Raw genomic sequence first — 13,492 nt, forward strand, 5'->3', positions numbered from 1 at the left:
GCAATCCTGCATGCTTCAGGAGACAACACTGCAGTGTGTACTAGCAACCACAGTCTGCTTTTCCTTCAGGTCACATTACCATCCGCTTCAAAATAGTTACAAATTCAAACCTTAAGAGACAAAGCTTTCACAGTGTTTGCATGGCCCCAGAAATAAACCCCTCCGTACCCAGAGGCCTTGTTTATTGAGGTGCTTAAGAGAAACTATTCAGACCAAGTCACGATGTCAGGAAAGGCAGAATTCAGTGGAATTTGAATGCAGGCATGTTTTAGTTTTTCCACGAGAAACAGCAGCCCAGGTACAATGGGGAAACTTCAGGAGCCCAGTGTGACCAGCAGCGTCCAGGGAAGCCACCCAGCACTGCGGTACCGAAAAGGGCTCTCGGCTTTCTGTCTCCTACCAAGATTGCTCGGGGCGACAACAGGGAGTTACGGCACTGGGGAGGCTTGGGCATCTTCTAGCAGAGGCATCCATCCATCCCTACCACCTGGGTCGGTTTTCACTGGGAGGCAGGACAAGCAGCAGCACGGGGCTGGTCTAGAGGACTGATAAAGCAGCACAGAAAATTTTACACCACTTCCTTCACTCCACGGCACAACAGCCACCGAGTCCTGGGTTTATTCCTTCCTGGCTCCTCCCGAAACCTCTCTCCTTGGCTACAAGACACGAGTCGTATTGCATCAATATTAAGGAAGACCATTACTGCTCTTCAATGAGAACACTGAGGATTCCGCGACAGACTCGCTTAAGAACATTTAAAGAAGCAAAAATGGGCAGTATCGGATAGGAGCCAACTGCACACGTACATTTATGGCAGCATCACTGTAAGCCACAATAACAAAATTTAATAAGGAAAATATTTAAGTAAACCCATTCCTCTGCTGCTGTGACTAAGATTTGGACACACTTTTTCCCCCAAGTCTCAAAGAAAGCTGCACACGCTGAACTCCCTTAGAACAAATCTAGGCTTAGATTTGCAAGACGTTTGGGTTGTGCCGGCTATTCCCTTTATTGTAGGGCTCGTTCCTCCCCTCACATCCTCTCTTAAATAGCCTCCACACTTATAAATAATGATGTAATCCTAAAAGTATACATTTTGGTCTCCCCATTCAAAGGAATCCAAGACAGAAGATTAAAAACCTATTGAATCAAGTTAGTGGAGAAGCCAGGAAAATACTCTGGGACTCCTGGCTCCCCATCCAGTGCTTCAGGCCATAAGATGATTCTCCATCACTGCATTAACGTGTAATTTAAGGCTTTAAGGCATGCTCCTGCTAGCTGCTGACTCAGCCTTTTTCAGGACACCAGTCTTAGTCTTGAAGGGAACAGATGGACACAGGCCGACAAGGAAACACACAACAGTTTCATTTCAAAATAATATTGAGCTTTTACTTCTTCAGAGAATTCACCAGGTGAAACTAATATGCTGTTCATCTTTCCAAATAAAAAGCTTGCTCCTACCAGCCAGGATCCCTTTTTTAATTTCACCAAATCATCCGAACAATAGATCAGCTCAGACAAAACCAGAAGCAGCAGCTTTCCTGCTCCCATCCTTATCCGGACAACAAAAGGAAAGTCTGGAGTGGTTGACTGGAGTCCTTTGTGACCGGAGATCCAGCAATGCTCCGTTTGGCTTGGCATCCATCAGGAGGAAGAGACAATTAGCGCTCTGACCACTGCTGGCACGCCTGGGTCTCGGCCAGGAGCACCAAACAGTTGGTATTCAGCCACTTGAAACGGTACCGCCCGAATCGTACGCCCTGCGTTTCCAATTCCATGCCCCGTCACCCACAGCGCATTCCTTGGGCACACTCACACATCCCGCAGCGGGCACGGCCGCGGGGCAGAACAGGACTTCCCACTGCCGCCCAAGCGGTTCTCCAGCCAACACAAGGGCAATTCACCCTGGGCCCCTCTCCAGGATTATTAAAGTGAGTGGAACCGCTACCGCTCACTTGGGTAAGAGCTCAGATACATTCTCCAATCGTTCCAAGAGACTCAGCCCTGCTGCAGGCACTAGGACTAATATTTTCATAGATTAAATCCCTATTGATTATAACCCCAGTGTAAACCACGAATGAGAGCCCTCTTATGATCTGAAAACACTAAGACATAAAAGTCACTGCCAGGGCCAGATATAGCAAGGAACAGCAATAAATCCAAATCTACAGCAAAGATCCATTAGCTAGAGGAGCAATGCAAGACCCATACTTACCCCTGTCATTAAGGGGTGGACACAGTCAAGTGGGGCGATCAGAAAAGCCACCATCACTCTTAACCCTCTCCCCAGAAATCCTCAGACATACTTTGGATTAACTTCAGCATAACTGAATCTGCCTTGGAGAACAGCAGAACGGCACGGGCTTGATAACAAAACTCGTGGAGGGTGTTGCGTGACCGCGATGGGCTCCTCGGGGCTTTCATAACTCCCTTCAGAGAGCTGTCGCTGCTCGGGAACTGAAACCTGCTACCAGGGAGCCAAGAGCTCCCTTAAGAAAGCAAATTCCACGTTATTGCAACCTGGCCAAGGGCAACCAGTAGCAAATTCAACAGCTGTTTACATCAGGGAAGCTACGAAATGCCATTTGCGTCTTCCAGTCCTGGGATGCTGCAGAGAAAGAGAGCGCAAGGTCCCAGTATGCCCTCTCACAGCAGAGCTAAACCTCACACAATCCAAAGCTATAGATTTGCCACGAGACCTCAATCAAGAGATGAGCAACATTATTTAACAATTACTAAAGAACCTTCTGGCTTCTGATTCACATTCAAACGTACCTATGTACACATCCACCCCCCACCTAAAAAGCTTACTGAAGTATGCGCTACAGGGAACAGAAAAGAGTTTGGAGTGTTTGCCAGCCGATGGGGATGAACTACAACAGACAGCGCTTTGAACAGACAGCAGAGAGAGGTGTATACAGCCCAGGAATGTGTGTTGCTTGCCATCACTTGCTACTGAAGCTAGACAAGAGAAGAGAAGAGAAGCTCTGATGGACAAACACACTAGGTAGGAGAGTAGAAAAGAAAAAGCACGTTGCTTGTGTTTTCTTTTAAAAGACGACAGCTACAAGTTCAACAAGAGAAAAATCAGCGTCTGTGGAAGTTGCCTAACCAAAGCCCTTTGCACCGCTATTTGATTAGGTCTATGAGATCCAAACGGTTAGTGTGCTGCTTTCCAAAGTTGCACGGACACAGCCAGTTCTGCAGGGCAAAACACACAGATCCACGGTCAGAATGTTTCATGAAAGGGCTCAGCTGAACGCTTCTTACAGCTTCCAAATCCAGGCTGTGGCCTCTTCTCAGATCTACTTCTTCAACTGAAGCTACTCACATTTGCTTTCAGTTTTAGCCCTTTGATGCATTCTTAGAGGCAAAACAACCTTGCCTGGGGATCAGATGGATACGTGCAGCATCTTCTCTCCACGTCACAGTTGCAATTCAAATATGCTTCATTTCGGGAAGTTCTTTATTTTCCTTATCTCTTTCCTTTGCCTGGTGTTGGAGAACGAAGATGAATAGAGATGTGAATCATGACAACTCTCAGGCTCCTGGCCAGCACCAGCTGGCTGTTCCACAGACCTTGTGCTGTACTGTTAATGGGAAACAGAACTCATTCCCAAATATACTTCCAAGGCAATTAAACAGAAAAAGTGATTTTTTGAACCTAGCAGTATAAATTCTTTAATTTGCAGCTAGTGGATGCGGTTATGATGGCCAAGCAGTCTGTTTGTACTTAGTAAAACCAGCAGTGACAACAAGAGCTATACGATTCAACTTCTCTTTTCATGAAACATGCAGAATTAGTTCATGGCATACACAATATACACAATTAGTTCATGAATAAAGACCCTACAAAAAGGTACCACGGCTGACGCACACACTCACAGAACCAAAACACTTATGTGCAGGACCCAAGTTTGAAAAGCATTAGCAAACACTGGATATCCTGCAAGGAGTTCCCCCTCATACCTCTGTGTAATGCTGTCTTAATTAATACAGCCTAACCCGTCAGCAGTGCAGACGCGGGACAGGTTGACTTCAGAACAGCGTATTGTTATTTCAAGGGATATTTCATAGGAATAACAAACTTCCATCGGCATTACTACAGGTTAGAAGCTGGACTTTTCCTCCTCAGTGTGTGTATTTGCAGACATTCGTAGTAAACACGTATCTGCACGCACACGTGCTCCCAGAGCATCTCACAGAAAGCGTTTTGCAAACCAACTGGTTGATCAGCTAAATCATTCCATCCATGGGAGCTGCAATCGCTAAGAAAGGGCATCGCTGTGCTTTTCAACAGCACTAAGAATGTTATGAAACAGTTCAGGAGGAGAAAGAATAAAAGGTTAAAATAAACATAAAAGCAAGAAACAGAAAAACAGAAGGGGAGTTAGCAGTACAGTAAGGTAAAGACAATGAACTTGGGAGTCAAACTATTGAAAAAACCCAGAGAACATTACTAGGCATGCATTTTGCTGTCTCTGCTTAACTTGCAGCAAAATGCATGCCTTCTCTATAAAATCGCCCTGCTGAGGACAAAGGCGTCATCTTCTACTACATCATCAACACCCCCTTCAATCCTGGTGGCTTTCCCAAGCGGCTAAAACTTTCTTTTTCTAAAGACATCTCCGCACTCCTGCCCCAGTACTCACAAAACACCACACTGGATTTCACTGGAGAGCAGACAATCTCAGAGTTATCTGGAGCCTCATCACCATCTGGCTGAAGTATCAAACTTCATATCAGTAACCCATTTTTGGGGGTGCTTTCTAACATCATCCTGCCCTTAGAACTAAGGTGACATGAAATTCATTCCCGCAGCAACGAGCATCCAGCACGCTGCATTAAAGATGCGGTTTCTCCCTATATGCTTTGTTATTGCAGCAGTTCATGCTAATATTTCATTTTATGTTTTCTAACTGCTCTCTAGCTTCCAGCCAAGGAAAATTCCACCACTGTGGGTGGTTCAATACAGATGAAATTAAACTGGCAAGTAGGAACCCTAAAGCAATTATTTTCAGCCCCTATTCAGTACAAATTTGAAAGCACTGCACTATCATCTTTATGAGCTGATTATGGAGATGCTAAATAGTTTTCCTACTACGCTCCCAGATAGCCAAACTAGGATCTTTCTCTACAGTCTTCTAAACTACCTTGGTCTTTAGATCTCTTTTTTATCCACACGCACTAACATCTGTTTAAATCAAAACCCAAAAATGAATCTAAAAGAAGGCAGAGTTAGTAACGTGCATGCCGAAGGATCAGGACTCAGCCTGGGCTAACTTCGCTGCAGAGAAACATCCCGCGTTCCTGTGCTGCAGCTCTTCACAGGTGGATACCACTGCATATCCTGGAGTCCTCCTGAAAACTACTGCGGCTGCTGCATGATAAAACAGCCTAAAGAAAGCTGCTGGTAGGCTGAGGGCTGCTTTGCAAGGGGCTGTGAATCCCAAGCAATGACAGCAGAAAAGTTTCTTAACTAGGGACATAACTTTTTTTTTTTTTTTTTTTTTTGCACCTACTGCCAATGGGAAACATCTGCACCGAAGCCTTTTCCTCTGAAAGAGCACAGTTATTCAGAGAGGAGAATTTAAACTGCTTCTGAAGTTTAGCTGGTAACATTTACACAATGTTGATGGCATGTGCTGTAGCTTTCTGGTCTAAATCAAGCACATTTTAATAATATTACAGAATAAGCGTTGCCTGAACTTGTAAACAGTTTGCAGCATGTCCTTTTTATTTCATCTGTGCATGCCTGTGAGCAAGGAAGGGGAGAAAGCCTTTAACTTGGTCACAACATATCTGCAAAGTGACACTGAGTGTCTGTGCCATCCCACCCCTGCCAAATCAACTCTCAGGGGACAGGAATTAGAAGAAACGTCTGCCTTCTTCCCCCAGCCTGTTATGTCTAAACATCATACCTTATAACAAACTGATGGGAGAGAAAGAAAAGACATTCAAAGAGAAAAGGCAAGAAGTGCAATCAAACTTTCAGCCCCGAAGCAAGAGAGGGTTAGAAATGTTTAAACTAATCGAGATCAGCCCTTCATCTCTAGCAATAACGCCACTGTTCTGGCTTGCAGTGGCGGCAAGACTGCGTTTACCTTGGAGTTAGTGGTAGGCTGCGCTGGGGGCGACCTCTCTCTTGCCGTGCTTCATGAAGTTCTTTCTTCTGGGCTGAGCGCGCCGTCCGAGTGGTCCCCTCCGCGCTGGAAAATATCCTGCAGCCAGAGAAATATGCTGCAAGAAGCTGCTGCTTCCTGGCAAATTTCACTAGACTTAGCCAAGCAAACCCCTCCCAAGACCCAGCCCCTTCAGCCTCAGCTCATAGCGGGTGATATCATGGGCTTGTCTTGTAATCTGAGCAGAAGGACCGCAAACAGAAAAGAAATGGTGGTGGCGGTGGGGGGGAAACGTAGCCAAAGTTGCAAGGAAGGAGATGGATTAGGAAAATGAATGCTTTCTCAGGACGTTCCTAGAGAACAAATACCGAGAATCGTATCAATACCAGTATTAAATAATACAGCGCGACGACGGCAGCTTTTAAGCACCCCAGTTTGATTCAGAGCCTCCCAGTGCTAAGCACTCCACAGACACGGAGGAGTGCAGGGTCTCTTAGTGCAGCATCTTCAAACTTACACCCCTCTCTATAGTTTGTAGAGTTTGCAGCATGCCATCTCCCCAGCTGCTCAGGTATCACCCACCTTAACCCTTCAGCATCCCGCAACTCCTTTTCCAGCTGCTCAATATTCTCGAGGCTGGAAATTACAGCAGCTCAAACCAAGGCACATACTTAAAACCCATCTAGACCTGCACCAAGAGTTACTCCATACTCCTCAATGTCCCAAGGACTAACCAGAAACTAAAAACAACTCTTCATTAAAAAACAACAACTCAAACCAATCAAAAATCCTGACCTCTGCTGTGTCAGAAAATTCAGAGCATCTGTGCTGTGAACAGCTAGCAGTGAAACAGTAACGCTGGTCTGAGCTGGTTGAAACAGTTCCTCTATCAACAAGTAGCAGCTAAATCAATTAGACATTATTCTGAGGCAACTGTAAACTTCTGCAATCTTTTCATCTAGAAAAGGGGGGGGGAGGATGGGGGAGATTATGTTTTTAAAACTGTCCTCTTTTTTTTTTTTTCATTTAGGCTTTTAATGCATCATAACAATTCTATTCAATTCTATTTTCTGTAACCGTGAAAATAACAAGAAAACAGTGGCTTTCAAATCTCTATTACAAAGAAAACCCTGAAATTTTGTCTTCTGACCCAATTTTAGACAGCAACACATTCTGAAGTGTCAGCATTTCCTGAAGAATGGAAATTTATTTTCTCACCAGCTTTGACCTTGGGTATTTAAGTCTACATTCAATATTTATTTTTTATTTCATTTTTTCAAACAAGTCAGCAGAAAGTTGATAGGCGCAGAAAGAATAGCAGGTATTCCCAAAGGCTAACTTTCTAAGAAATATCCCCATTTATTTCAGTATATTCATATTTGTAAAGGACTTTCTAGCAAGCCCTGCCCTAGTGCAGGACTGCTGCCTCCGGCGCACTCTTCCAGGTCAGCCCTGCCTGCTTTCACAGCGATTCTCAAAACAATTCTATTAGTTATTTTGAAAAGTTCAAGTGCTTAATCCACATCTCCGGATACATTTCCAGCGATGCAGCACCAAAGCTGACAAGAACACGTCTGTCGTCAGTCTTCTCCCTCTTCCCAGGCCTTTCTTCGCTTCCTAAACACAATTAACCCCCCCCCCCCAGTATGCCCACTTCCCTTCTCAGAGCAGGAACTCCATTTTCTCAAGCCCAACCACAGGAAAAGCAGCATTTGTTCCGAGTCCCAGCTGCTCTGGCACTGATGTGCAGAGCTTCCCCGCTCTCCGATGCCACCTTTTATTGGAAAGGCGTATTGCACTGAACTGGGCACCGACATTAGAGGAAACGGTAACATGCTGGAAACAGAAAAGAAGGTAGTTTGGAAGTGTAATGCGGCCCTGAATAATTTAAGCAAGGTCACAGCTCTTCATTGAACGAGCTGACAACGCCAGAGAAGCTCAACCTTGCTTACAAGAGACCGTCAAGTGTCCAGCACAAAGTCTCTCTTGCCCTGTGTTTCACAGGCTCTACATGAAGCGTAGAGAGTTCGGTGCAGAACTGAGGGTTCAGCCCAACACAAGAATGGCCCCATTACTTATGGGCACGGTGGGCTTTGAGATGATACCCACCCAGAGCGGACTATACCAGCTGAAAATACTGGTAGAGTGATGACAACCACATTCCCACAAGCTGGCAAAGCCCCCCGCAGGGCAGTGCCCCAGCATCAATCGTGTTGTTAAAGGAGAAAAAAACTAAATAGGAAGAGGAGAGTTGTTTCTTGGTGTGATACAGAATATGAAGATGTTGGGGCTTAATCCCAGGATGTCACTGAAATGGAGCTTGGTTCTTCTTCCCAGGGAAGCCAGTACCAGTGGCAAGGAGCAGCAGGTTTTGCACGACAGCCCACGGTGCCCTAATTCTCCCGTACCGGGAATGCTCATGAAAGAGGTAAAATTCTGCAAACTGCAATTAGCATCATGACTATCAGCAGAGCACCACCTGGTGGGTCAAGCCTGGCCGGACTCAGGCTCGGGGACATCAGGGGAAAAACGTGTCACAGCAGAAGCTCCGCAAAGCAGAGCTCTTTCAGACTGGCAGGAAGCTGAAGGCAGTTTGGCCAGAGGAAGGAATGTGTGAGCGTCTGCCGATCAGGGCATGGAGAAACATGACAGCCTGCCGGAGGAATGTTTGCCGAATGCCCGGGTCGGGTAAGGATACAAGCAGCAAATGCCATGCAGGCTTCCAGCTGATGGAAGAGCTTGGTGGTTGCATAAAGCAAAACGTTGGGCAGGAATTCAGCAAAGCTCTTCAAGGTGACGCGCTGGATTCAGGGAATTTGCTGCCCCCTTCATACTGCAGCTGGTCAAGACCAGAAGAAAAGCACGTAGCAAAAAAAGTAACTAGAAAACCTCTCAAAATCATACAGTCTACAGAAAAAAGTGCTGTACAAACCAGATTTGCATCATGTGATCATGTAAACAGATCAGGGAAACAACTTGCCAGACCCACCAGCCATCCCATCACCTCTCAACTTGCTTAACTGTCACCTCATTGCTCTTTGGGCTCTGTGGAGTTTGCTGCCCTTCACCAGGAGGGAAGCGCAGATCTACCACCCCATATCTTATCCCCTCCCCAGCAGCAGTCTTTCAGCTTCTTCCAAAAAAGGGGCAAAGACGCACCCTTGGGGGCAGCAATGCCATAGCTAACAGTGGGCACCGATTTTCCGCATTCAGTGACTCCACACATAATATTTTCATGCAAAATTCTTGTACAAGTACCAGCTGCAGCCAAATCTCTCTCTTGGCCATACACACAGCCACCATTTCAGCTCCACATCCCTTGCCTACATGTTTTCTACTGCATCTGCACGAAGGACACGCCTTGCCATACGGACAAGTCAAGACGGGTTTTGACCAAGCAGTCACAGTCATGGTCCATGCTCCCAAAAATTAGGTACGCACTATTAGGTTCTATAATCTCGTTTCCAATTTTCAGTTCTTTTAAAAAGGGAAGGCTCATTGCCTCCCCAAACCTTGTGTTTTCACCCTGTAGACTCTCTGGAGCCGCAGGTCAACTTGACCTTTCAAATTCACAGAGTAGATACACTAAGCTCCGTAAAGGTCGCTCTGCACAGAGATGATCTAGGCGATACCTAAAGAACTGAAGGCCCCGACTGCTCTGCGAGAGTGTTAACGACACGTGGCAATCTTCACACCAATTGGCCCTAGTGGAAAGTTCCTGCAACGTGTAATTGAAGAGCTATATCCCTGCTTTTGAGCTCATAGGATGGCTAACAAACACCATCGATCCTGGAGAAGTAGGTGCATGCATCCCTCAAAAAGGGCATAAACCAATTTATGTAACAAGATTAATGCCTATTGGAGTTTCTATGATTTCCACATCAGGAGTTTGGTAGTGACGGAACCGACCTCCCAGACTCCCATCCCCTGCTAGTTGGTTACTGCCAGTTGCTGATGAAAGGACTGGAAACTCGCGTTGCTTCTATTCAGGGAGGGACCCTTGCATGACACGGCTCTTTCGCAGCCAGCAGAGCTGGAAAAATTAGATTCATTTTTTAGAAGAAATAACTTCAGTCCATTGAGATCTCTCTTTCTCCTCCTCTGCATGTGTTGTAGTCTAATGACCAATGCAATGCAGACAGTGACCACATCATGCTTACTTTCCATCACCCACTTGATTTTCCATGCTCTGCAGAGTCACCCCCTCAGTGACTTCTCAGTCTTGCTATTCATATCAGCTCACTAAGGCACAGCTGACCTCAATGCTCTACAAAAACACCCCAAAACAAGATCTCTACTGAAGTCCAGACTCTTAACAAATGGCCCATCCAAACAGAAGTGCAGATCAGCCTCATATGAGACCTGCGATAGACCCATGTCTTCCAGCTCTCAGTTCAACGCGTAATTTAGAGAGCGACACACCTTCAACATCCATTAACTCCACCTATCTCTGAGCGCACAAAAGGCTCGTACACCAGGGTGGGTGAAAACCTGAAGCCCTGTGAAATACTTGCAGCAGATGTATTTCTGCAGCAGGCACAGGGGCTCAGAGATGATGTCTGTTCTTTGATATGACAGCAGCTGTTCCTTCTCAGTCCCAGGCAGTTTGAACGACAGAGCAGCACGTACATCTCGCTTGTATTTCACAGAATCACAGAATTGTTAGGGTCGGAAGGGACCTCTGGAGATCATCTAGTCCAACCCCCCTGCCAGAGCAGGGTCACCTACAGCAGGTTGCACAGGACAGCGTCCAGGCGGGTTTGGGATGTCTCCAGAGTGGGAGACTCCATTTCTCTCCTTAACCTTTCAAGAAAGGGGTGGGGGAAGGCCAGTTAGTACAGAAATCTCCCGACTGGAATGTGAGCTTCTGGTTTTCCTAGGCCAAAGAAGACTCGAGCGCGAGGCACTTTGCAAGTACTTTTCATCCTCTGTCTGTAAGAGCAATTACTCAGCTAGCTGTCTTTGAGCGCTGATTCGAGGAGTCAGCTGTTGAAAGGCAACTTCCCCCGAGCAATCTCCTGACACAACGCAGGTGGCATACGGTATCTGGCCAGCACACACCAACATCCCTCCCCATACATACAGGTTCCTGACAGATTCCCTCTGTGCAACTCAGCCATCCAAGAGATAAGTACAGAAGGGTGTAAACAAAGCTTTGCCCCTAAAAAAAAAAAAAAAAGTGAAAAGAGTGAGATTTCTAGAAAGGAAAAGACTTTGAGAAATCCAGCTTCATCGATCCGAGGCAGTGCCAATGCTGTGGGAAAGCAGCGGGAGCAAATCCCACATGTGCAGTGAAATGACTCGCGTACTAAAAGGCCAGGAAGGAGGGTTGCATTTTGTCTTCTCATCCTGAGGGATGGCAGAGGTCCTGGAGGCTTACCATCCCCTCCCACTAGATGGCAAGAGTCCCCCTCCTAACAGCAGAGCCTCTGCAAGTCCAGACTTTGCATCCAGGGTTAAAGAGCCAGAGAAGGGGCTTCTGGCCCTGAAGTGCACTGAGCAGATAGAACTGGCTTCCCATCCAGTCTGTCAGGGTTTATTTTGCTGTGACGGGGAAGCTATGTGCAGGAGAAATGGAGAAGAGGAGAGGAACCAAACAGAATAATGCCGTTTGGTTATAAAAAAGGGAGGATGCTCAAGAACACGGTGTACTGGTCTCTATTACTCCCAGGCAAATGCAGCAAATCCCTCCTCATCCTTAAAAGGCGTTATGGAAACATCTGTTTTAACATCTTTTGTGCTGATTTGCTGTGACAGGCCAAAGAACATGTCCTAACAAGGACAGTCTCTGCTAGCGGTTCTGTTCTTATGCAGAAACTTGAACAACTAGTTCAAGGACAGAGACTCCAGTTGAGGAATTTGCAAGAGGGCTCACTGCAAGGGCAGGACATGGGATGCAGAAGGGAACAGCTGTGTAGGAGATGCATTACACACCCTTGCGTCTGATCCCACCATTTCATTAACACCCTTCATGTCTATGTGATCAGTAAGGAGCTATCCTCAGCTTTCGTGGCAGGTAATGCCCTAAGAGTTACTTGAGATTTCTGTCTTCCACTATTTATTACTGCCTGCATTATATCACTGCATGGCATATTACTGCCATGCCAAAATCTGGCCATGGCAACCTAGAGAGCCCAGCTAACAGGGGAAAAAAAAAAAACTGGCACAGTTGGAATCTTGTTTGCAAAGTCACCACTGGAGTTATCAGCAGGAGAGAAATGCTGGTGAAGTGCTGAACACATAAGACAGAGGAATAAAAAACATCTGCAATCTGTAGGTTCAAATCCTGCCCTGCACATTATTTGTAGCAGGGAATGTAGAGGTAGTAACTTCCAGGATCCCAGAAAGCATTCAGAGTTCAGGAAAACCTGGACATTACAGAATCATAGAATGGTTTGAGTTGAAAGCGACCTTGAAGACCATCTCGTTCCACCCCCCTGCCCTGGGCAGGGCCACCTCCCCCCAGCCCAGGTTGCTCCAAGCCCCGTCCAACCTGGCCTTGAACACCTCCAGGGATGGGGCAGCCACAGCTTCTTGGGGCAACCTGCGCCAGTTTGTCCCTTCAGTGCATTTGTACGTTGCCTGGCACAAGCGTGCTGAGCACTCCCTTTTGAAGATCAGGGATCTGAAAAGTATCTTCAGCAACACAACCCACTCATCATCTAGGAAGACATGGCTAACCCAGTCCCAAGAAATTTCCCAGCACCACTTCCTACCAACCCAAAGACCTTCAAGCACAAGAAGGTGAGAAAGTCATTGTCGTCCTCCCGTTCTTTAAACAAAGCGAAGGTGACCTGAAAAACAACCGTCAGGACCAGGTCCCCTGAACACTACACACACAGAGGCTGGTGCCCAGGGAGAGGGACACAGCAGGTCCTCACCAGGCGCATTTCGGCTTTCAATGAGCTTCATGCGTTATTTAGTAGCAACAATGGCAGAAACAATGGGACAAGAAAGAACAAGGTGCCCTGGATCAGGCACGCCATCGAGTCACTACTATTGACTGTCCCCTTCATTAAGTGCTGCAGAGACAGAAAACCCTTTTGTTTCCACAAGCTGCAGGGCCACCTCCGTAGGGCTGTGTTCTTGGAGGAGCTGTGTGCTTCATCCCTTTCCCACCCTCTCCATCACACCCTACACCTTTCTCATAGCTATACTTTTGTCTCCCAACCACTTCTTCCATTAGGGGCCGTGTTTGGCCTTATTTGCTTTGGACATTTTCCACACACAAAAACACAACAACAAAAAGAAGAGCGATGCATTTAAGAGGCCATGAAGCCAAAAGCTTCAGTATCATTCACCTGGCCATTCCAGGTCACCGGGATAGGTCAAAGAGCAGTGCCCTCGCCTCCCCTCGGTGCTTTCCTGCA

Source organism: Charadrius vociferus, unplaced genomic scaffold, assembly GCF_000708025.1.
Source record: "Charadrius vociferus isolate BGI_N301 unplaced genomic scaffold, ASM70802v2 scaffold384, whole genome shotgun sequence".
NCBI classification, from domain to species: Eukaryota; Metazoa; Chordata; class Aves; order Charadriiformes; family Charadriidae; genus Charadrius; species Charadrius vociferus.